Consider the following 26,096-nt stretch of genomic DNA (forward strand, 5'->3'; position numbering starts at 1 on the left):
GTTCCACCAAGTTCCAGCTGAAAAAGCCCTAATAATAATAATAATAATAATAATAATAATAATAATTTATTCAGGATTTATATAGTGCCAACAATTTACACACTTTGCCAAATGAAGGAAGACAGTGTAAGGTTTATAAGGAGTATAAGGATTGTGATGTGATAGAGGGCTATTATGTACAGAGGGCATGCTGACCCTGTAATGGGAGGAACTGTGATGCATAGGGGAGATCTCTAAGGTGATGGGGGACTCTGATGTGATGGGAGATCTCTGATAGTAAAGAAGCTTCAGATGTGAATTTAATTTCATCAAGGTTGTTATATGCATCGTCCCAGGCTCAGGTTTTCCATTAATAAATAACCTTTAATGTCTTTTGTCTGTTTTTAAAATTTTAGCTTGGGTACCTTAAAGCGGAGTTCCACCCAAACGTTGAAGCTCCGCTTATTTGCCTCCTCTCCCCCTCCGGTGACATATTTGGCACCTTTCGGGGGGGAGCGGGTACCTGTTTTTGACAGGTACCCGTCCCTACTTCCGGGAGACCTCGCAGCAGGCAATTCGGCTCCCCTCCTCCTTCCCTGCGCCGGGCCATTCAGAAAGCGCATCGGGCCTGCAAAGTAGTGAACCCGCTGTGAAGCCACAAGGCTTCACTGCCAGTTTCCATTACAGGCAATGGCAGCGGCAGCACCTGAGAGCCGATGGAAACATTGGCTGGGGTGCCGACACCGATGGATTGCAGAACAGGTAAGTGTCGTGATATTAAAAGTAAGCAGCTACAGTATGAGTAGCTGCTGACTTTAATTTTTTTTTGTGGGGGGGCTGGACCTCCTCTTTAAGATTATGCATTGTTTTGAAGGGTGTCACAAGAAAAGGTTGAGAAATGCTGCAATAAATCTAACCTATCCCTTGTACAGATATCCCAATGGAACACTTTTTTTCAATTTCCAGACTAAACCTTTTGCCTGATAAACTGAGCATAATTCTGTCCTTTCACCATAAAAACTTTATGTAAACTCGAGTTGCTGAGTAGTAGAGTTTGAACGCGTTACGCCAGTAGATTAAAGGAATCTAGACTTTCTATAAAAGGAGCACATAAAACGCATCGGCTTTGTGGAATGAAGTAGGTAATTAATATGGATTAGCAACGGTGTCTTTGTTTCCTGAGGTAAGCTATAAAAATGTAAAGACAATATACACGGAAATGAAATGGGATGAAGTGTGAAAATGGTTATGGGCTTGTTAGAATAAGATCAGTTTTATGACAAACTGAGAAATAGTTTTTTTTCTGCCCCGGAGTGAGATAAAAGTGGGTCATCTCTAATTCTATAAAAGGTTTGCTTTTTCAAATAGAAGAACAGTGGTTCAACTAGGTATTGTTCATGGTGTTACTGAAATTGACATGTTTTGCCTTCTCCGTCTTCTGCTCTAGTTTTGGATAGACATTGAGAAGAAGGATTGAATTCCTTCCAGTTTCTTCTTTCTGAAATGAAGGCGATCGGAGCGGAAGTGGGAGCGAGTACCTGTCAAAATCGGGTACCCACTCCCCCCCTCCTCTCCAAAAGCTTAATTTCTCAAACAGGAAAAGCAGAACTTCCCTTTTGGGTGGAGCTCTGCTTTAAGGACAGGTCTGCTTGGAGGGAGCCCACTCCTCCCTAAAGGCACAGTGATGCCCAGCTAGAGCACAATGGCAGCTGTAGGCATCCAATGTGTCCCTATGCCAAATCCAGCAAACAAACTATACAAAAAGATAGCAAACATCCCAATTTTAACCTAGCCTTTACTGCTAGGTGCACATGGAAGGGTAATGGACAACACAAACAGACAAACATTTGCTAGCACTGTTACCAGCTAGCCTGCAAAAAACAAACAATTGACCCTGTATAACATTTCACGTTAAAACAGAGGTTTTAGTTGCACACAGGACCGCCATCAGTGGGGAACAGCCAATACAGATTGCCCGAGTGTCCCAAGGGGCCTGGGCCCCAACCAGGGCCACAGGGGGTCCCATCAGACTCCGTCCCCACGAGTCTGTGCTGTATTGCGCTGGCCTGAAGGGGGCGTGCATCTTCCCAGCATCTCTTGGGGGGGTGCTCGGGCACACACACGCAGCGATCACCTCTATGTTTCAGCTGACACCACCATCTCTCCCCTCTGACAGCCTGCATACCAAGTTCACTGAGGAATCCTCCTCCCCCTTGGCTCCAATGTTCTTAGCTAGACAGACAGGAGGAGGAGGGACATTGCACTGCTGCAAGGCGCACTGACGATCTGAGCTCTGTCACTGTGTATGGTTATGGATGGATACATAGGAGGGGGACAGAGTAACCAGGAAGAGGGGTAGGCCAGGTAACAGGGATGCACAGCACACATGGTGGAGTGATAGGAGAGGGGGGTAGGAGGATTTGTGCTGGGGGGGTGGGGGGGATTTTAAGTCCTCTCCCCTTCCAAAGCACCCCCCCAGCACAATTCCTCTTACCCCCCCCCCCCCCAAATCACAGAGATGCCACCTGCCACAGAGGATCAATGGGCATGGGACATGTGAGAAAGTTCCCTCTCTGTCCTCTTCCCAGGGGCCCCTCTCTGTCCTCATCCCAGGGCCCCCTCTCTGTCCTCATCCCAGGGCCCCCTCTCTGTCCTCATCCCAGGGCCCCCTCTCTGTCCTCATCCCAGGACCCCCTCTCTGTCCTCATCCCAGGGCCCCCTCTCTGTCCTCATCCAAGTGTCCCCTCTTTGTCCTCATTCCACAGGTTTCTCTCTGTCCTCATCTCAGGGGCACCTCACTGTTTTCATCCCACGGCATCCTCCTCTGTCCTCATCCAGGGGATCCCTCTCTCTCCTCATCCCAGGGGTCCCCTAAAAGGCAACTATGAAAGGGGACTCAGGACAGTAAGGACCTGTTTCCTCTTTCAGTTTGGGGGTAGAACCCCCCCCCCATAATTAAGCCCTGATTTTACCACCTGAAAACCGCACCCAGTTTAACTGCAGTGGCCAGGGGTGTACACATGTCGCAGAAGCAGCAGGAATTCTACACCCTGTCACAGTTAACAGGTATAGGGTCTGCCAAGTGTGATCCATTCAAGTGAATGAGGCCGCTCTGCAAGCACCCTGCAACCTTGTGCAGCACAAGGGGTTAAAACAGGCAGTGAGGAGGCATTTTATAGCCTCTTCACCACCTACTTTAACCCCTTGGAACCCACACTAGCATGCTGCAACTGCATGCATTGCACACAGATGCAGGGCTTTTGCAGAGCGGCCTCATTCACTTGAATGTATCACGCTTGGCAAGCGCTACACCTGTTAAGTTTGACAGGGTGTATAATTCTTGATGCGACTGCAACATGTGTACACCCCTGGCCAGTGGGAGGGTTTAGTGAGATGGCCAGTGGGCGGGCCCTGGGGAATGTTGGTGGTCAGACCGGAGGGTGGGGGGTGGGGGCAGACCTAAAGCTGTGTAAGGGGCCCCCAAAATGTCTGATGGCTGCCCTAGTTGCACACATTTGCAAACATATTTGGAAGCTGCAGTGGTGGTAGTGGCTTGTCTATTGAGCAGTGGAGCAGCCCATTATAGTGATAGGAATGGGCATTTTACCTACTCTTTGGACCTTTGTACCTATCAGCAGATTAGTCTAGGTTTACGTCTGTGCAAGTGCATTTGCGCGGGCACGGCAGCCCACTCATTTGCTGTACCTGCGGGAAATGCGGGGAAAAAAGTCCCCAACCCATTTTTTTTAGAAACGCAGCCGCACAGACCTGTATGGTGCTGTGGCACCATGTGGTTTAGCACATGCAAAAAAATGTGCTAAGTTTTCCGATGTGTGGGGGTGCCATTAAGAATTAATGGTCCCCCTACATGTCTGCAAAAGAGAAGCAAATTTTGCCTGCGGGTCGGGAACGCGCACAATTATGCACACATTCTCAACCCGCATATATGTTAACCTAGCCTTATGCCGCGTACACGCGAGCGGAATGTCCGTCAGAAAAAGTCCGATGGGAGCTTTTCATCGTATATTCCGACCGTGTGTATGACCCATCTGACTTTTTCCGTCGAAAATTCAGATGGACTTAGACTGAGAACATGTTCTATATTTTTCCAACGGAACTAATTACTATCGGAAAAACAGCTCATCTGTATGGTGTTCAGACGAGATTAGCAGAAGGAGCCCAAAGGGTGGCGCACTGGCTATTGAACTTCCTTTTTCTAGTCCCGTCATACGTGTTGTACGTCACCGCGTTCTTGGCGGTCGGACTTTGGTGTGATCGTGTGTAGGCAAGACAGCTTGAGCAGAATTCCGTCGAAAATTCCGTCAGAGAAACCTTCAGAGTTTATTCCGACAGCAAAACCGCTCGTGTGTACACAGCATAAGAGACAAAGTGAGTTTACGTTTATGTTGCAGCTTATGGTCCTTAGATCTTGTGGTCTCATTCAGTTTCTTTTTTTTTTTCAAGCTAAGAACATTTTCAGCTAATACCTGTTGATGTTTCTAGAAATGAAGTGTCCTTATCACTTTCTGTGACCTGCACTAAAGAATATCTTCCTTCCTAGCAATCTTATGGAATTTATCAATTGCCGCCCCCCCATGTAATGGAGACAAAGAGATATGGACATGTGTGTAGTCTATACCGGAAGAGCAGCCTAGGGTGACAACCATGGCTGCCCTAATGGATACAGTGGAGGAGTGACGTAGCCACCCAGGGACAGGAGGCGTGTTATTTGCAGGATTAGCAGAAAAAAATAAACTTGGAGAAAAAGAAAACAAATCCAGCCACCATACCAAGGACTAGGTGGCTGCAATATACAGTACTACATTTTTGGTTTTGGGTTTAGTTGCACTATAAGTTGGCTTCATGTATTACCATTTGATTGCTCTGATTATTAGGTTTAGATATAAATGTACAGAAATTTTAACATGTGAGTTCACTTGACCCAATGTACACAGCTGGATATCGTTTTATGTGTAGCAATTGGATGAGTTATAACATTTTTCATTAGAGCTAAGCAGATTGTTGGCCAAATGTTACAATTTTTTTTTTTTGCTATCAATCTTTTTAATAACTTAATAACTTTTGGTGGATGCCAATACAAGCCTTTTTTTTATTTTTTTCCTAACAAATTGTAATAATTGAGTCAACATGTACAGTGGGGACGGAAAGTATTCAGACCCCCTTAAATTTTTCACTCTTTGTTATATTGCAGCCATTTGCTAAAATCGTTTAAGTTCATTTTTTCCTCATTAATGTACACACAGCACCCCATATTGACAGAAAAACACAGAATTATTGACATGTTTGCAGATTTATTAAAAAAGAAAAACTGAAATATCACATGGTCCTAAGTATTCAGACCCTTTGCTGTGACACTCATATATTTAACTCAGGTGCTGTCCATTTCTTCTGATCATCCTTGAGATGGTTCTACACCTTCATTTGAGTCCAGCTGTGTTTGATTATACTGATTGGACTTGATTAGGAAAGCCACACACCTGTCTATATAAGACCTTACAGCTCACAGTGCATGTCAGAGCAAATGAGAATCATGAGGTCAAAGGAACTGCCTGAAGAGCTCAGAGACAGAATTGTGGCAAGGCACAGATCTGGCCAAGGTCACAAAAACATTTCTGCTGCACTTAAGGTTCCTAAAAGCACAGTGGCCTCCATAATCATTAAATGGAAGACGTTTGGGACGACCAGAACCCTTCCTAGAGCTGGCCGTCTGGCCAAACTGAGCTATCAAGGGGAGAAGAACCTTGGTGAGAGAGGTAAAGAAGAACCCAAAGATCACTGTGGCTGAGCTCCAGAGATGCAGTCGGGAGAAAGTTGTAGAAAAAACAGCACAGCGAGTACAGCGCTAATATTAATGTAAAATATTATATCGTTATGATAATATAAATTGTGAAATAGTCAAACAATGATACATGCAATGGTAAGTGAAAACAAAAAATAAATAATAAATAGAAAAAAAGAAAAAAAAAATGTAAAAAAAATTAAAAAAAGGAAAAGAGGAAAACTAAAGCAATGTCCCATAGTGATCAATGAGAAAGTCCATAAGCAATATGCCTCCACAGAAACAAAAGTGAATTTCAGGAAACAGAAGCTGTGACACCAATCTTTCCAATGCAAAAGCAACGTGTGTTCAGGTCATCACACAAAAGTGAGGTAGCTTGCTTACCAAAAAGCTGTGACTGCTGCTAGCAGTCTCGCCCAGCACAGGGAATTTAAACGTCTCCCCAAAACTTAAGATCATCCGGACCAGCCGATCTTTCTAATGTTGCTCAAAGATAAAAGATAGAAACTTCCATAGTGCAATAAGTCTGTTCAATATCATTTATTAAAAAAGAGTTTGCACTTACAGGAACGATGTATCATCATAAGCGGTTGTATCACATAAAAGCTGCGGTGTCTCTATTCACTTCTCCTATTCCTAGAGCGTTCGTCTCACCACCGTCGCGGGAGGCTGGCGTGATGACGTCACTGCCAGAGGCTCCACCATACGCGTTTCACCACGAGCGGACATCTTTTGGGGATCGTCCGGGCGATGCATACTAGCACATTATGCCTTTACTTTGCAGATAAGGAGAAAGCAAGAAAAACCCACCAGGGTTTACTTCCTCTTTAATGGCATCCCAGTCTTAGTCCGTAGGGTTCAATATTGAGTTGGCCCACCCTTTGCAGCTACAACAGCTTCAACTCTTCTGGGAAGGCTGTCCACAAGGTTTAGGAGTGTCTATGGGAATGTTTGATCTTTCTTTCAGAAGTGCATTTGTGAGGTCAGGTGCTGATGTTGGACGAGAAGGCCTGGCTCACAGTCTCTGCTTGAGTTCAGGACTCTGTGCAGGCCAGTCAAGTTCCTCCACCCCAAACTCACTCATCCATGTCTTTATGGACCTTGATTTGTGCACTCTTCCAAATCATTTGGTGGAGGGGGGATTATGGTCTGTGGTTGTTTGTCAGGGGTTGGGCTTGGCCCCTTAGTTCCAGTGATGGGAACTCTTAAGGCGTCACCATACCAAGACAATTTCAGGCTCCCAACTTTGTGGGAACAGTTTGGGGATGGCCCCTTCCTGTTCCAACATGACTGCGCACCAGAACACAAAGCAAGGTCCATAAAGACATGGGTGAGCGAGTTTGGGGTTCACCATTGTGTGTGTTATACCACTATTGTTTCACTTTATTTTTCTGTATGTTGCTGATATCTTTGGTGAAATATAGAGTGTTTGGATACATGCATTGATTGAATTAGCGCACCATTCTCTTTTAGAATATATAAACAGGTTAAGTGTGAGATCACTATTTAAATGGTGCAACTGTTCTAGTTTCACATTATATTACTATTTTGACATAGCAGCGCTCTAGTACTTTATTTACTAATATAGTGTATATGTATAAGAGCCCTTGCACACTGGGGCGGGGGCAGCATCGGCGGTAAAACACCGCTATTATTAGCGGCGTTTTACCGTCGGTATGCGGCCGCTAGCGGGGCGGTTTTACCCCCCCGCTAGCGGCCGAGAAAGGGTTAAATACCACCGCAAAGCGCCTCTGCAGAGGCGCTTTGCCGGCGGTATAGCCGCGCCGTCCCATTGATTTCAATGGGCAGGAGCGGTAAAGGAGCGGTATACACACCGCTCCTTCACCGCTCCGAAGATGCTGCTGGCAGGACTTTTTTTACCGTCCTGCCAGCGCATCGCTCCAGTGTGCAAGCCCTCGGGGCTTGCACACTGGAATGAAAGCAGCGGCACTTTCGGGGCGGTTTGCAGGCGCTATTATTAGCGCAATAGCGCCTGCAAACCGCCCCAGTGTGCAAGGGCTCTTAGAGATAAAAAGCTAAATATGCATTTCCAGTGAGAAGTATGGAATAATACTTGACATCAGGGGTCTCTAAACTGCAGGGCCACATCCGACCCTCTACAAGATTTTATCAACCCGTGGCAAGGGTCAGAGGGGTATCCTTAACGTGTACAGCTTGAAGATTTGATTGAGGATTCGCTTCAATTCACCCCATGTAACAGGGACTCTGATGGGGACCCTGATATAAGGGGGGCTCTGGAGTAAGGGCAACTGTGATCGGGACCCTGATATAAGGGGGGACTCTGCTGGGGACCCTGATGTAAGGGGCTCTGATGGGGACTCTCATGAAAGGAGGATTCAGATGGGGACCCTGTTGTAAGGGGGCTTTGGTGTAAGGGCAACTGTGATCAGGACCCTGATGTAACAGGGAACTCTGATGGAAACCCTGATGTAAGGCGGACTTTGATGGAGACCATGATGTAAGGGGGGGCTATGATAGGGACCCTGATGTAAGAGGACTCTGATGGGACCCGTGATGTAAGAGGACTCTAATGGGGACCGTGATGTAAGGGTTGGACTCTGATGGGGACCCTGATGTAAGGGGGCGCTGGAGTAAGGGCAACTGTGATTGGGACTCTGATGTAAGGGGGAACTCTGATGGAAACCCTGACGTAAGGCGGACTTTGACGGGGACCATGATGTAAGGGGGGGGATTAGATAGGGACCCTAATGTAAGGGAGGACTGTGCTGGGAATCCTGATGTAAGGAGGGATTCTGATGGAGACCCTGGTGTAAGGAGGACTCTGGTGGGGACCCTGATGTAAGGGGGGCCTCTTTTGGTACCCTGATGTAAGGGGGGGCCTCTTATGGGGGACCCTGATGTAAGGGGGGCCTGTGATGGGGACTCTGGGGACTCAAGAAGGACTCTGATGGCGTCCCTGTTGTAAGAGGGACTCTGGTGTAAGGATAACGGTGATTGGGACCCTGATGTAAGGGGTAACGCTGAAGAAAACCCTGATGGAGTGGTAGACTCTGATGGGGACCCGGATAAGAAGGACTCTGATAGGGACTGTGAAGAAAGGTGGAGGACTCCGATGGGGGCACTGATTATAAGAGGGAACTCTGATGGGGACCCTGATGGTAAGAAGGGGTTCCGATGGGGCCTCTCATGCAAGGAGTACTCTGATGAGAACCCTGATGTAAGGGGGCACTCGGATGGAAACCTTGGTTTAAAGTGGTAGTAAACTCTGTACTACCACTTGTACCTACAGGTAAGCCTATAATAAGGCTTACCTGTAGGTAAGGTGAATATCTCCTAAGCTTGCACATTTTAGGAGATATTCAAAGTGCATGCAGCCGAAAACATCATCGGCACATGCACTCTGAAGGTCCGGCTTACAGTGCCAGAAACCGCAAACACGGGAGAGAGGTCATCGCACCCCCGGCCATTCATGTAGCTGGAGGGCGTGAACCCCGAAGGAAGACTGGGGGAAGATGTCAGCCATTTCTGTGGTGACATCATGGCGCTGGGGGGCTTAGTTCTAAGGTAAGCTTCTCATAATTGTTAAGACATTATGACATTGCCTTGCAGGATTTTTTTTTTTTTTAACCGCCAGAGGTTTACTAGTGCTTTAAGGGGGGCTCTGATGGAGATTGGTATAAGGGAGAACTCTGATGGGGATTTTTTTGGTCTGCGAATATTTGTAAAATATCTTATGTGGCCCTGATACTGAAAAGTTTGGAGACTCCTGCTTAAAATCATCATTGCATCATGGTAATAGTGATCCACCATGCCTATGGAAACAGTGGCCTCAAGGTTCTCCACCCAGAACTGGTGTTCCGGAAAAGGTTCATATGAAACAAATCAGTCAGTTGTCACAACCAGGAAGTGGAACAGGGAACAAGCACAGGGCACAAGGAACCAATCAGAAAGTGTTCACTGATTTGTCTGTAATTAGATAAAAGCTGATTTGTTGCTATGGCTTACTGCACTTTGCACAGCCTGACTGACCTCCGCACTGCCTTACTTAATAAGGTTTGCCAAGGCAGCACCATAGAGGCCATTCATTTGTCTTGGTTTTGAGCATATGTGAAACCATTTGCAACGTGCATATTTTTAGAGCATATTATGAACTTTCGTCCTTTTGACATTTTCGTAGATTTACTTTCTGTTTGATGTGAATGTTGAGTCACTTGTTATCTGATTTGGAGGGCTAGAAGTAAACTTTTGCGATACCAGATCATTTTTCCTATGATGAAAGTATGGAAGAGGCTCCCAGTGGACCTCCGGCCGAGAGGAAGTACACTTCAGATGGAGCCTTGTGATATATCAGCTGCATGCAGAGGAAACTATTAACCATAAATCATCCCCACAGGCCTGCTTTTAGACAATGCAAAAGTAAAAAAAAAAAAAAAGTTGAAAAGCAGTCAGCTAGTATGGCAGTGCAAAGTGCACTAACCCAATGCCATAACTCCTGATGGTCTGCATTAAGAAAGGACAACTTGTATAAGCAACTGTCACTGGGACCTGAAGTGAGGGTAACTCTTATGCTGCGTACACACGAGCGGACTTTTCGACCGGACTCGAGTCCGTCAAAAAGATTTGAAACATGTTTCATTTGTAGGTCCATCGAACTTTTGGGGAAAAAAAGTCCGCTGGAGCCCACACACGATCGAATTGTCCGACGGACTCCGGTCCGTAGGACCAAGTATGCCGTAAAGTCTGGTCGTGTGTACGCGGCATTAGAACAAGAAAATAAGGTTCTACATTGCTATACCTTCCAACTTTTTGAGATGGGAACGAGGGACACCTATTAGCAAAAGTATGCAGGCATAGGACACACCTCCTGCCACGCCCCCTTAAAGGAGAATTATACAAAAAATGATTCGTTAAACCCACAAGTGCTTTTTTTTTACCACTACCATTCCTTTATATTGGCTTTTGAAATTTACAAATGCAGCAATTTATAGATTGGATGAAAGGTTTAGCACTGGGAAACACTTTTTGATAGATAGGTAGTAAATATTTATTATACAACTATATAGATCAGACCAAAATGAGGGACAAATGAGGAGGAAAGAGGGACAGAGGGACATTACTCCAAATCAGGGACAGTCCCTCGAAATCAGGGACAGTTGGGAGCTGTGCATTTCTACTATATCCAAAATGAAAAAAAAATACAGTTTATAAACATATAAAACTCCCTAAAGAGCAACTTTCTTCTGATTTTTGCTGTACACAAATAAGTTACCTCTAATGATAGTTCTCCTAGGCAAGTAATGGGTGGGAGGGAGGGAGTCCCAATGGAAAGCCTTCTGTGTATTAGACACACAGTGTCTGGTAGCACATCTTAGGAAAAATGTGCAAAAAACCCTAGCTATTGAACAGAGGACATTAATGATACCACATAAAGTGCAAAAATATCAAAATGTTATTATACAAGTATTAAAACACAATTTGTGTATTAAAATGTCAAAATTGTTGCATGTCAACATTACAAATACATAAGATTATATTGTATAACATCTAGTAGTTCACTCATCATCCACACCAAACGTGGGAGACGGATTGCTTGCTGGAACTTCAATGTGTTTCACGGGTCAATGCCCGCCTCATCAGGAAGATAACTACAGTCAAGCTCTAAAATGTTAAAAAGTACATTCATCTGTACAGCAATTTGAGTAAAGATATATCTGATGCATATCTGTATATCTGCATATATATCTGATGCGTCCCACATCAAGGAGAGCAAAAATGTCACATACCTGTACTTTACATGTGAAACATTAATAAACAAAGCAAGAGCTATGACAATTGTAATCCTCTGAAAGGAATAGATCCAGTGGCGGCCGGGTGGTAATTTTTTATTTGGGGGGCAGCAAACAGTAAACCTCCCCATCAGTCGGTGGGCGGGTCTGGTGCACTTACCCCACCTATGCAGCACTTCACTAGCGGCTTCCCTTGTGCAGCGGCAGCTTTCCCTTCCTCTGCTCTCCACGGGCAATGGTGGCTTCCGTTTCCTGCCTCCTCCTCGGGGGCCAATCAGGAGTCTTCTCTTTTCGGCCAATCAGAAAACGGGTCTCAGCCCTGCTTCTGATTGGCCGGATTGAGAATCAGTGTTACAACACCGAATATTCATTTGCTCTGCGCTCCGTGCCCACTCTATTTTGAAGCCTATTAGAACCTATGGCTCTAATCAGGTGCTTCCAAAAAACACCCCACCACTGTAATTCAGGCATATTTATAGGTGTACTAAAATGGGGGAAAAAAGAAAAAAAAAAGGGACACAATAGTAATGGTGGGTATTAAGGGGAAACATGTAGGTTAACAACAAATATGCCCACTAGTAGGGAATCTAACCCCGATCACGTCTATATTCTTATATCAATTACAATGTCAGGGGTCTAATATTTACCAACTGCAACCCTACTTCCAAAACTGATGTGTCCGTTTTTTTTCCATTTTAATACACCTATGAAAAATAGGATATTGAAGCAACCATGATTAAGGCCTGGCCCTCTTTCCGGGACTGATATTGAACAAATATCAGACGAATTGATCTATTCCTTCTAGAACATTGCAATTGTTAGTCGTATCTCATTGTTTATTAATGTTTCACATGTAAAGTACAGGTATGTGACATTTTTGTTCCCCTTGATGCGGGACGAGTTTGCATCAGATAGATATTTACTCAAATTGTTATTCTGATGAATGTACATTTTATCATTTTAGAGCTTGACTATAGTTATCTTCCTGATGAAGCGGGCATTGACCCGTGAAAAGAGTCAAAGTTACAGCAAGCAATCCATCACCCAAGTTTGGCGGGGATGATGAGTGAACTACTAGATGTTATATGTTATAATCTTCACAAAATGCAATGTATTCTGTTCACAGAATACAACACATTCTGTGAATGGACAAGAGGAGAGGAGGGGTGGGTAAACAACAAGAACTCCCCGTATCCATTCACAGAACATTTGCCATTCAGTGAACAGAATACAAGGCAATTTGTGAAAGGACAAGAGGAGAGGAAAGGGAGAGTAAATGACAGGATATCCAAATAAAAAATCTGCATGTTCATGTTTATAATGGAAATTTGTAAGTTCTGCTTATAATTGTATTCTATTTTGTATGTATTGCACACTGCCCTCACTGTGCACACGGCACTAATAATGTTTTCATTACATGTTTACATTCTTTCGAGTCCTGATTAGAATTAGCCTGCCTATGTAACGCCCCTTGTTACCATAAAAGTACAATTTTAATATGAACCTCCCTGGCGGTATGATTATTTCAGATTTTTGATGCTGAAAGCGGTACAATTATTTTGCACAGAAATTTGGTGTTTTATATTGTAGGCCTGTAATTCTTAGGAATAACTCACTTAAATCTGTCCAAACAAGAGTCTAGTAGACATCCCGGATATGATAAAGTTTGAAAAACGAAATCAAAAATTATAATATAATAAATAACTATAAATAATTATAACAAATAATAATAATAAAAATTATTCAATAATCAAAAACACTGAAATTTGCTCAGTTGCAGAATTGTCGGTGTCATTACTTTTCAGTGTTTGATGACAAATTTCCCCACAAATCACTATCGCTCAATTCTGCGAGTGATTCTAATTTATTACATATATCATAGATTGATGCGCTCTGAATGGTAATTTTCTCAGTATCAAGGGGTTTTATGTAAAATAAACAAAGAGAGAAAACATTGCGCAATATTGTTACAATAAAAGTTCACAGGCAAAACAGCACAGTGATACACTCACGTGTGCCTGACTTGTTTTAGGCATGCAGATAAGCAGATAGGCAGATCTCAGCTGGCTTGTAAGGACAAGGCTTGCTACGCATAACTGGAGGAACACAGTTTTGAAATATTTGCGATTTTTTCCTATGTTTGCGATTTTATATATATGCGATTTTTAGGGATTTGGTAGCAATTTTTTCACATTGGTTTTTTAGCACAAAAAAATTATTTTCTCACATTGATTGAACTTTGTATCAGAGCGCATCAATCTATGTTATATGTTTTAATTTTTAGGGGATTCTGACCACTATATAATTGATAGCAGCTTGATATCATTGTCAATCTAACAATTTTTATTTAATTAATTGCACGTGCATTCACATTTGATTTACACTTATTTGATTGTATATGTCACGCTAGAACATTGTTGCGCTTGGTGTTTTTGTTTATTTACTTGATTCTAATTTATTATCGCTGTTTTCTAGCTGGTCTAAAACCACTTTTGATGTAAAGGGACAGTTTTGGTTGCTATTGACAATCTCCAGTTTCCAGGCAGAAAGAACAGTTTTTATAATATAAAACTGCATGCAGGACACTGGACAGACCATTAGGGACAAAGGGGATGTGTAATTATTTGATACAGTACTGTAATCTGTAAGATTACAGTATACTGTATCTGTACTGTGTTTTCTACTTCTTGAATTTGGCGCCGAACTCTGTCCCCGTGTGTCGCAACGCTCGCAGGGAACGGAGCTGGGCACAGTGAATCGAGCCAAACACGGCGGCTCACCGATCACAGCGGCAGGATCCAGGGGACAAGGTAAGTAACCTCTACAAGGATCCTGCGATGCAATCCCGAGTCTGGCTCGGGGATACCACTTTTGGTATTGAAAATCCACCCCGAGCCAGACTCGGGAATACCGCTAGGGGGGTTAATCTGATACCTACGTAGTCATGTGTATAAGAACCTTTAATTGCTTCATAATAAAGCAGAACAGTTATTTGGAAAGATGCTGAGCGTATCTTTTGTGTCTGTTCCCTACTGCAGTAGTTATTCATTTGGAACCACTAATCAATATGAGGATAGGAGTTGCCTATCATCAAAATGTCCTGGTCAAGTGGCGAGCTTTGCCTAGGAGGGGCTTTACAGGTGACCCTGAGTATCCGAAACGAGGAGCTTGAGACGATCCGGGAATTTCTGATAATCAGCCGGCTGAGGTAAGCCTTTTGCTTACATTTGAGTTATCAGACTTCCTTGATCGGTAAGGCATTTTCGGGACAAAGGGTTCCCTTTTTTACTCCACTTAATCGAACTGTATTGATTGGTGGTTAAATGTTATGTTGTCCCTGTCTATTGTCCATCGGAGTGTTAAAGATAAGAAAGGGAAGAATAGTGCTGTTCACAGGTATATGTAGTAAATCTGCTAGATAAAGTAGTTTAGAGGCAAGAGGGTATAAGCACATGTAGAGAAGACTAGCCAGTCATTATGGGCATTAAATTAAGTAAGGGAATGAAGGGTTTTCTTGTGAAAAAAAAAAGAGAATGAAGGGTAAGAGACCCTCAAAAATGCCTACCGCAAGAGGTGCGCTATATATGAACCGAAGGTGCGGTTCCGTCTATACTGAGCCCCTAGATTAATGGTTAAAGTGGACAGGGATCCACAATGGGTAACTGGGTTACCAAAGTCCACCAAAGAATCATGTAGAGTAAACAGCTAGAGAAACAGCTATCTATGTGAGCAGGATGGATCAAGGGTGACAATTAACACTAGAAAGAAAGGGACATTTTCATGTTAAGTTGTGGGATGAATTTGGGGTCAGGCACTACAACTAGTTAAGTTAAAACAGAGTAATGAGAGTTAAAACAGAATACTTTATATGTTGTCAGAGAGGGAAGATGAGATTAGCACTATGGCTGCCCGTCTGATCATAGAAAGTACAGTATGTGAAGTATGGTATTACAATACATTGGATGCAAAGGATATCAGGACAACATAAGGAAAGCAGAAGTTAAGCAAGGAAATATTAAAAGAGTTAAAAGACAGTAAGAGAATGATATGCATGTGTTGTGTACAAATGGGAAAAATGTAAGCAATTTTAGAGAGCTATTTGTGTATGTGTGTGAATGCTGGGACCTTTAGTTCTATCTCTTGTGTGTTTCATGTATGCAGATGTGACCCCCTCCTTTGCGCTCTCATGAAAGAATGTGGCTGGGATGAGAGGTCAGTGATAAGCTGGAAGGACACCATGCCAATTTCATTTTTTTTAGACAAAACATTTATAACAAAATGTGCCGGGTTAATGAATCTAATGGTAGACAAAATGATCACAATTATTTTTAAATCTTTTTTCCAAACATAAAGGTTACATTTAACCATGTATTACACAAATTGAATATCCTTTGATAGTGGAAATTAGTGCATTTAAAAAAAAGGGAAATTAAGTAAAATTAAGTAATATGCCCCCCCTTTAAGAAAATTTATCTGTGGATATATATTAGTGTGTGATATAGAAAATTATCATTTGAGTAATAAATTCGAATGAGTTTAACAATTTTATTAATAATATAGATATATTGAAACCGGTTTAGACAACCTTTGGTTGGAAATGAAGTCCGGGTTAATGGGGAAATTTGTAAAAATAGGATTAGTTTAGATTAAGATAACAATTTTGTAATTTTACATTTATACAATAAGCCCTTATTGAGAGAAAAAAAGATTAAGATGAGGTTGTTATTTGGATGCCCCCTGCAGCCAGTTGTTTTTTAGTTTTTGATGCTTTCTGGTCCATCATAAAGATTATTGGTCCTTTTGTTTTTATTTATTTTTATTTTTGAAATCCAAAGCAGAATGTGTGGATTGTGAAATGATGTGTCCTTTCTCCTTGTAAGTGCCATGGTATAAGCAGAAGAATATTTTGGATTTATTGGATACCTCTGTATGACCGCAGGGTATTGTTATCCTTTATTATAATATTGCCTGGGAAAAGTTGGCTTTTTGAAACATGAAACGGGAGTTCTTACACAAACAGCGTGCTAGAAAACAAGCAATTGTAATATATTTATGCAAGCTGGACCCAGTAATGAAGGGTTCACCCCGATATATCAGAGCTGTAGCTTTATGCAAAGGTGCTATTAGACAAAGTTACAGACATTATTTTGGTCAAATATTTAATTTTTAATGGTGCCACATTCTGCGCAGCAAATATACAGCTAACTAAATGTTTGTCTAATGAAAGGTTTAAAATATGAGTTTGTTTATGTACAAATCTGACAATGAAAAATGCGTACATTTGAATCCAGCCACCTTATTGCCTCTATTGGAGGAGGCTGGAGACAAAGGAAAACCACATGTGTTAAATTGATGACATAGGAATCAGCTGCTGTGAGCCCAGTGCAGGACACACTCCCTGAAGACCCAGATATTACATTTTTTGTAGAGTTATTCCCGGTTTTATACTGAGTATGCAGTTTATTACCCAGAAGGATACTCTGTATTTAGAGTCATTGGATTCTTTTTCCCCAGCTCGAGAAGCAGAGCTCTATGTTTTAGGAAAGCCTGTGAGCTATAAAAAGAGTGTGTATTTATATAGATAGTCGAGATATGGAGAGCTTTTGGTTCCATTTGAAGGGCCAGAAGTTTGTTTTTACTTCGGCAGGTAAACCAATCAAGCATGCTAAGTTAATTTGATCGGCTGTTTTCAGGCTTCCAGGTTCTTGCTGAGGTAGCCATACTAACATTAAAACTCACACATGGAAGCAGACCAGACGACTAAGTATGCTGCATTTACAGCCCCGGACACCTGATGGGTCTGTGCAACTCACAGATTCCACCCTAGTTCTGGCCCAGTATAGCTGGGATTAACAATTCAACTTTAAGGACCCCAGAACGAGAAGAACAAGTGGTCCACAGAGGGCAACTTCTTATGAAACAGGACTTTGGAAAAGGTGATCATTTATGTCTGCCAGACACTCTTTTCCCTCCAGCTTGACACATGGACCGTGTCATCAGTCACAAGCAGTTATGGCTGCCTTAGTAAATGAGCATGGGATAGAGCCAGGGTTCTCCACAGTTGTTTTTATAACATACCACTCCTTGTTTTACCTGTTACCAAAGGTGTTACCAAAAGCTGAACATCCCTTCCAGAGATTACAAAAAGATATATCCGGATGCCCAAGTCAGGATCTTACGAGTATGCATTTTGTCTGTATGGACATGTTTTCTGGAGTTCTAGTGGCAAATGCTACTACAAAGGCCACAGTAAAAAGTGTTATCAGAAGTAGTTTGTAAGTACAGAGTGCCAGACAGTACAGAGAGTAACAGAGGAAATCATTTTTATAGGAGAGTCCTTAGTAGAAGTTTTGAGGTTTTATTTTTTTACACCCCCTACTGTCTACAATGTAGTGGACAAAGTAGAGTAAGAAACTAGAAAACGTTTTGCCTGAATGTTTTCTTATATTTTATCAAGCCCCTAAGGGGATGTTGGACTCTCTCCCTATGGGATTTTGTTTGGGAGTGTGTTACTCACTTGCTTATATTTTGTCTCAGCAGCTGAAGTCCTCCATTCGGATCTCACAGAGAATGTTGCTGATCTTTTAAGGTTTTTGACAAACTAATTTATGTGTTTCCTCCCCAATTCCAGATCCTAAAAGTTTGGAAGGATCTAAAACTAAAGCCAGGTGACTTGTGGATTGTTAAGAGACATTTATATATAAGGAAATATTTGGAGACTCGTACATTAAAAGGGAATTGGGACTTTAAAATGAAGCGGTTGAAATGCGGAGGTGGTAATAGGACGCCAATAGACCCCCCCCCCTTGGGCTCACGCACGTGGCATTGGTGGCGTGCCTATACATATACCCTCAGTCGAAGCCGGCTGCTCACATGGCTGGTCTCTGCCTGGGGCCCTTGCACACCAGCCATTTTTCTGCTTGGTGTTGCATGGTATGCAGCTTTTGTAAGTGTCGTTTGGTCTAGGTCCACCTTGGTTGTCATATTTTTTCACTGCACGCTTTTGTTTACACATCCACATTTTTTATATAACATCAGCACGTTCCAGTTCTTTGCCGTGTTTACTTAGTTTTTTTGTCAGTCACTTCTCAGACATAGGTCAGCTCACCTCACACTTATCATACTCATTCACTTAATACATTTTTCCCTGACTCATCACTATACATGCAGACACTTTGGGTATATTTATATATTACCTCAAATTCATCACTTAATTTCATATACACCTCTACTCATTTTTTCCCAGATACCCCTGTCTGTCGACTCACACACCAGCACTCTGGCTTATGGAGACCATCCGAGGTAATATAACTTCATCCCAGGCTGTTTATGTACAACACGCCGCCTCAGCTCCCGTGGTGTGGTCCATGCCTCTGGTTCACCGTGTATCGCTTGCCCCATATCGCACTCAAGACCGGGGTTGGTGAGTGTGCTTGATTAAATACCATCTTTATCCCCCTCTATTAGAGTGTGGCTTACCTTGTTTGTATAATTTACAGGAATCTGTTGCATCTGCTCCTGACGAGTGGAAATACATCCACGAAACGCGTAGAGCTATCTGATGCTACAGAGACACATATTACGCCTTGATGATGTCATTATCATGAACCTAGTACTTTTAGAATTATACCATGCGAACACAGGTGTCGGGCATGCTGTCTTCGACATTTTTAGGCCATATTGCTGTTGTACATATTATCAATTGATTATGATTACAATCTTATTTATTGTTTATATATACCTTGTATCATTATGTCTATACCTTGTGCTTATATGTATATATATGAAATTACTCTATTTTGATACAAATAAAACTATTTCCTATTACCACCTCCACATTTCAACCGCTTCATTTTAAAGTCCCAATTCCCTTTTATGTATTCGATATAGGGATGACGGCTCCCACCCAGGCCTCATATAAAGTCCCAAACCTTCCTTTTTTTTCCATGTTTGGAGACTCAATACAGCATCTATTTCATGTACAGTTTTGCAAAACTTGAAGGAAAAGTCACCTGGATCCACACCAGACACTGCAAAAATGACTAAATTAAAGAAATCTCTGTGTTTGATTTGTTTCCATCTTGTGATCAGTCTAGGGTACTTTTTGATTCAATTACTTTAATTGTAAGGGATATATATATATATATATATATATATATATATATATATATATATATATATAATGTGATTTGAAAGGTAGTTCAGCCATGTTGAAGTGATATTTGTCTTTTGTACGTCTTCCATTTTATGTAGAATTGTCTGTGTTTGCATATGCTGATAAGTCAGCATGCCAACAATTAAGCTAGAAGGCCATTCTGGCCACAGGAGTGTACAGCCAGTACTCTGTAAATATGTCTTATCAATCATTTGTTTTTCACAATGAAAAGTCATTTTGTAATGAAAAAGCTGCTCAGCTATTATTTTCTCTGCAATGGAGTTTTTGCCTCTTTGGCCAGGACTACCTCCACCTAAGCATGTGGAGGTTCCAGGTTAAAGGTGATGGCAAGTATGGTTAGTGATCAAAATATTGATCAAAAGAGGGGAGACTATAATGGAAATTTGTAAGTTCTGTATATAATTGTATTCTATTTTGTTTGTATTTCACACTGCCCTCACTGTGCACACGGCACTAATAATGTTTTCAGTACATGTTTGCATTCTTTCGAGTCCTGATTAGAATTAGCCTGCCTATGTAACGCCACTTGTTACCATAAAAGTACAATTGTAATATTAATGTGATACCTACGTAATCATGTGTATAAAAACCTTCAATTGCGTCATAATAAATCAGAACAGTTATTTGGAAAGATGCTGAGCGTATCTTTTGTGTCTGTTCCCTACTGCAGTAGTTATTAATTTGGAACCACTAATTAATATGAGGATAGGAGTTGCCTATTATTAAAATGTCCTGGTCATGTTGCTCTTAAAATTTTCAATTTATTAATTACTCCACAGTGGACAATTCAAATGTAACAAGTTGATGCGTTTCAGCCTAACGGGTTTAATCATATGATTGTGATTATGATTAAAGCCATTAGGCTGAAATGCGTCAACTTGCTACAATAGATTTCTACACTGTGGGGTAACAGTTAAATTGAAGATTTTAAGAGCAGGATCATTTATTTGGATGTTATGCCTGCAGCCGTGCGACTGTGGATCCTGCACCCGAGAGATCAGATAGATTTCTATTAATGGGTAGTAGCACCTGATATTCAATTTAGAACAAATGACAGGATACCTTCATTGTATGAGAGCTCCAGCTCTCAGATACAGTGCCTAAAGTTTAAAGCTGATATTAGTATCCGGTATAAATTAAACTAAGATTAATACTTTACACAGCAGCCTTTCGTACCTAGAACCATCATTAAAGATAAGATATGTGTGCATAGCAAAAGTCAGAAGAACATTTTTCGTGGAGTCCCACTTAACTGTATGTCCCTAAAAATTTGGTGTGTCTATTGCTTTATGCCATAGGCATAGTTGCTAACATTCTGAAAATATTAATAGGGACACTTTTTTTGTATGTAGGCGGGGTCTTATTTTAATTAGGGTTAGGGCATTCATTTGTAGGTTTGGCTTTATAGTGAGAAAAATGCGGTGCATGTGAGGCGCCGCGGTGAAAAGTGGGCATTGGCTTAAACTATATATTGGGCTTGGCTTAACAGGGTGTGGTTAGAGTCTGAGATGAAAGAGGGATGGAGGGAGAAGGAAGAGGGAGAGAGAAAGATAGAAAGGGAGAAAGAGGAAGAGGGAAAAAGGGAGAAGGAGGGAGAGAGAAAAAGGGATAAAGAGGGAGAGAGAAAAAGAGAGAAAGGGAGAGGGTCAGAGAGTGTGCGGAGATTATACAAGAGACGGTCAGAGAGTGTGCGAAGTTGATACAAGAGACAGTCAGAGAGGGTGAGAGGGTACAGACATGGTACAGGAAAGCGTGAGAGAGTGCAGACATGGTACAGGAAAGGGTGAGAGGGTGCAGACATGGTGCAGGAAAGGGTAAGAGGGTGCAGACATGGTACAGGAGAGGGTGAGAGAGTGAAGACATGGTACAGGAGGGGTTGAGAGAGTGAAGACATGGTACAGGAGAGGGTGAGAGAGTGAAGACATGGTACAGGAGAGGTTGAGAGAGTGAAGACATGGTACAGGAGCGGGTGCAGACATGGTAAGTGAGGGGGTGCAGACATGGTGGGTGAGAGGGTGCAGACATGGTGGGTCAAAGGGTTCAGACATGGTGGGTGAAAGGGTGCAGACATGGTGGGTGAGAGAGTGCAGACATGGTGGGTGGAGAGAGTGCAGACATGGTGGGTGGAGAGAGTGCAGACATGGTGGGTGAGAGGGTGCAGACATGGTGGATGAGAGGGTGCGACATGGTGGATGAGAGGGTGCAGACATGGTGGGTGAAAGGGTGCAGAGATAGTGGATGAGAGGGTGCAGACATGGTGGGTGAGAGGGTGCAGACATGGTGGGTGAGAGGGTGCAGACATGGTGGGTGAGAGGGTGCAGACATGGTGGGTGAGAGGGTGCAGACATGGTGGATGAAAGGGTGCAGACATGGTGGGTGAGAGGGCGCAAACATGGTGGGTTAAAAGGTGCAGACATGGTGGGTGAGGGTGCAGACATGGTACAGGACTTGATGTGCACCTCCAACACAGCTCTCTGTGTCCCCTCTCCCCCAAAACACAGCACGTCCAGCAGATCATCACCACCCCAGGCATGGCCACTCACCTGCAACATCCTGGTGTCTGCAGCATCCCCCCTGCACCTCTGGCTGTCAGCTTACTGAGAATTGAGGGCAAGGGGGGGTTTGGATGTCAGCTCTGTGGTGCCCGCGGGATATCCATGTGGCTAGCAGGTCTCTTCCGTGTGTACAGTGGAGAGGGGCCTCCGACCCGGGCAGCTAATCGGCTGCAGTGTACAAGCGATTTGCTCTGCTTATACACTGAAGAGAGAAGCCGATTAGCTGCCTGGGTTGGACGCCCCTCTCCTCTCCACTGTACACATGGTAGAGACCTGCTAGGAGCATGGAGATCCCCGCGGCCATGTTTTCACAGTCAGGAGCTGCGGTGGTCAGCTGGTGATGGGTTGCCGGGCCAAAGCCAATTTACCTTGATTTTTTCCAGGACATGGACAGACTGGGACAGGGGGCTGAATACCGTGAATGTCCCGGAAAAATTGGGACTGTTGCCAGCTTTGCATAGGTAAAGCATTGAAAATACATTATAGAGTAATGGCCTTCTCTTCAGTTACAGCTCAAAAGTTGAACCATTGGTTGTGTACCTACCATCTCATGGGTAAATATACGGGATGGCATGACAGACATATTAAAGCACAACTAAACTTAAAAAAATCGCTGCCGGTACAGTTCTTTTATAGATGACACTTTGTTCTGCCTTCAGCTGGGAAATTCATTGTTTTTTCTCCCTGCAACATTAAATTTGGCCACTAAATGGAGCCCAGAATAGTTTTTCTAGAGACTTAAGCTTTAATAAAAGCTCCCTCATTCTGAGAAAAGGAAACAGGGGCACCCTGGGAGCTCAGACTCCATCTTAAAAACTTAGGGAGAAGAAACCAGCCATTATCCCTGCGGCACATGTTGGTGGACTAAACCTAGATCTCTTACATGCAGCATCGCTGGTGAGGGGGATGCTAGGATGGTTTCTGGTCGTGGGGTTGCGATGCACGGCTGGTCGTTTCCACCTCCGCATCCCAGTATGGGGGCGGGGGTCTGCCTCCTATGCATCGGCATCATGCTCTGACGCCCCATTCTTGGCTTCATGACGCTAGGGCACAGGGTTGGTTCCCCATTTCCATCCCTGATGGGCGTGGTCCCGGTGCGGACATCAATGCCGTGGGTGGAGCCAGTGTTCATCTCCTTTCTCCCGCTGTCTTGACGGGCTTGCATGACGTTGGCGTGGACCCCCCTTGTATCGGAGACAAAAGGCGGCTTGGGCTGGCCAGTAGACCACTTCACATCCGCATGAGAGGCACTCCCTGCACAGTTTCTTTCACAGAACCATACACACAAGTTAACAGAGGGTTCATCCACATTCACTCATTTAGATCTACACATTCAACACTCATTGGCCGTATTTACACACCCAACACCATTACAATAGTGTGCACATAGGCTGTGCACGGTGGAATTGATTTGGTTTGACTTGGTATTTTGTTGTTTTAGGTGGTCTTACTCACATATGTTATTTATTACTGGTTGTAGTCCCCCATTGGAAATACACATATAGTTCACTTTAGTAACTACACACCTCTGTTACAACCCCCTTTACATACCTGCAATATCCTTCAGTACATGCATCCATTTTTCACACATGGTCTCATTCACATATTTTTGCAGAGCAATGGGTTTTTTGCAGTATCCACACAACACCCCTACAGTTGTACTGCGGTGATCTGGCCTTCCTTTGGCTGCTTTCTTTGGTCTTGATGGGATTCCTTGCCTCAGCCCCGAGTCAGACATTACAGGCTGGGCGTTGCTGTGGAGCTTTATGTAAGTTACAAATCTTCCTTAAGAGATCTCTCTCTCTCTTTAAGGGGTACGGTGCATTTATGGATATATTATTTATTCATTTCGGAATGTCTTTTCTGCATCATACTCCTGACGAATGGTCGTGAGCCATAAAACGCGTAGAGTTTACATTGCAGGTTGCCAAGACAAGTTCGGCTCACAAAGTGTATTTTGTAAATGAGTGATTTATGAATTTGTATTGTCAATCACACTTTTTTGATTTTTAAATTCTGTATAATAATTGTCTCTATATATGATTGAATTGTTATTTATAATATATTATGTTCTTTTTAAAAATAAGATTATTGACATTATTAACTTGATTGTAACAAATAAATAATCAAAATGATTTATACAAATAAGGTATTAATCCAGGGCCAGGCCTCATTTAAAGTCCTGTTCTCTCTTTTCTTGTTTCTCACTTTGTATATCTGTTTTTAACATTTTTCTTTGTGTACAATGCCTGCATGCAGAGTGCACTGTCAATTTCCAGCATCTGAAAATAGAGAAGGGTGCCAGGACAATGTAACTCCAGTGTCTATGTGTGGAAGTTTCATCAATGGTGGTCACCCAGTGGACGAGGAAAGAAGATGCTGGTCCAGAAGAAGACGAGGAGAAAATGGCAGTAATGGTAGCAGATGGAGCAACGAGGGGGAGCATGGACCTCACATTGCTCAATGCCAAACTAAGTTGGTAGTTTGCCGTAAGGATCAAGTCTGCTGTCAATATTTACACATCACAGCACATGCCTCAGGGATGCATGCAGCTTCTGTTCTAGAGTTTCTAACCCTTCCCCATTCTATCCACAAATTCAATCTAAGTATTGAAGTCTAAAAAAGCTCTGTACAGACTCAACCAGATTTAAAGCTTTAATAAGAAAGGAACTTGGACAGCACTCAAAACACCTAGAGTACTGAGAGGAATTAAGTGTTCCCCCTAAAAAGACCATGAAAACCAAAAAAATAAATATTCTCTCTCCCCTATTTTATATATTTTAAATATTCAAAATTAAAGCTACATTGTACAAACTCATATCGATCCCTCTCTGTTTTCATTTGGCTGTGTGTGGCTGCTTTAGCCATATTTACTATTCACGGCCCTTGATGGGTCTTGATTATCTAAGATTTCTTGATCTCCTATATAGAACAACCCTTGGTATGTTATGCAACAATTTCTGGAGAGAGACCTACCATCATTTTCCTAACACATGTCAGACACTGTCAGAACACTTCAATGACTTCTGCCTCTTTCTGTTATGTAAATGTTATGTAACATATAACAGTAAATGAATGCTATAGGGCAGTGGTCTACAAACTACATCCCATGGGCCAGATGCAGCCCTTTGCCAGCCTTTTTCTGGCCCATGGGGCTCTATTCTTCCCACTAATACAAGACACTATTTCTCCCATTGGCAGCAACAGTGGGGAATAATTCATGCCACTGACACCAATGATGGGGCACTATTCCTCCCACTGACACCAATGATGGGGCATGATTCTTTCCACTGACACCAATGATGAGGCACTATTCCTTCTACGGATACCAATGATGGGGCACCATTCCTACCACTGACACCAATTATGGCGCACTATTCCTCCCACTGATACCAATGATGGGGCACTATTTCTCCCACGAATACCAATGTTGGGGCACCATTCCTCCCACTGACACCAATGATGGGGCACTATTCCTCCCACTGACACCAATGATGGGGCACTATTCCTCCCACTGACACCAGCGATGAGGCACTATTCCTCCCACTGATACCAATGATGGGGCACTATTCCCCTCACTGATACCAATGATGGGGCACTATTCCCCCCACTGATACCAATGATGAGGCACTATTCCTCCCACTGATGCCAATGGTGGGGCACTATTTTTCCCACTGATACCAATGATGGAGCACTATTTTTCCCACTGATACCAATGATGGGGCACTATTCCTCCTATGGATACCAATGATGGGGCACTATTCCTCCTATGGATACCAATGATGGGGCACTATTCCTCCCACTGACACCAGTGATGG

At 43.0% G+C, this 26,096-nt stretch overlaps 1 protein-coding gene across 2 annotated transcripts in view; it reads left to right on the forward strand.

Annotated features, from left to right (window-relative positions):
• SOCS5 (suppressor of cytokine signaling 5) overlaps nucleotides 1-24,711 on the forward strand; it is a 240,537-nt gene extending 215,826 nt beyond the window's left edge. Inside the window, exon 4 of one of the 2 annotated variants that reach the window (XR_012244030.1) lies at nucleotides 24,538-24,711. The gene's annotated coding sequence lies outside the window, so the exon portion shown is untranslated. Of the gene's footprint in view, nucleotides 1-18,793; nucleotides 18,941-24,537 lie in introns of those variants that run through there. The other variant, XR_012244031.1, reaches the window with a different exon arrangement.
• The last annotated feature ends 1,385 nt before the right edge of the window (nucleotides 24,712-26,096 follow it).

The sequence above is a fragment of the Aquarana catesbeiana genome, linkage group LG04 (assembly GCF_042186555.1).
Source record: "Aquarana catesbeiana isolate 2022-GZ linkage group LG04, ASM4218655v1, whole genome shotgun sequence".
Classification (NCBI taxonomy): Eukaryota; Metazoa; Chordata; class Amphibia; order Anura; family Ranidae; genus Aquarana; species Aquarana catesbeiana.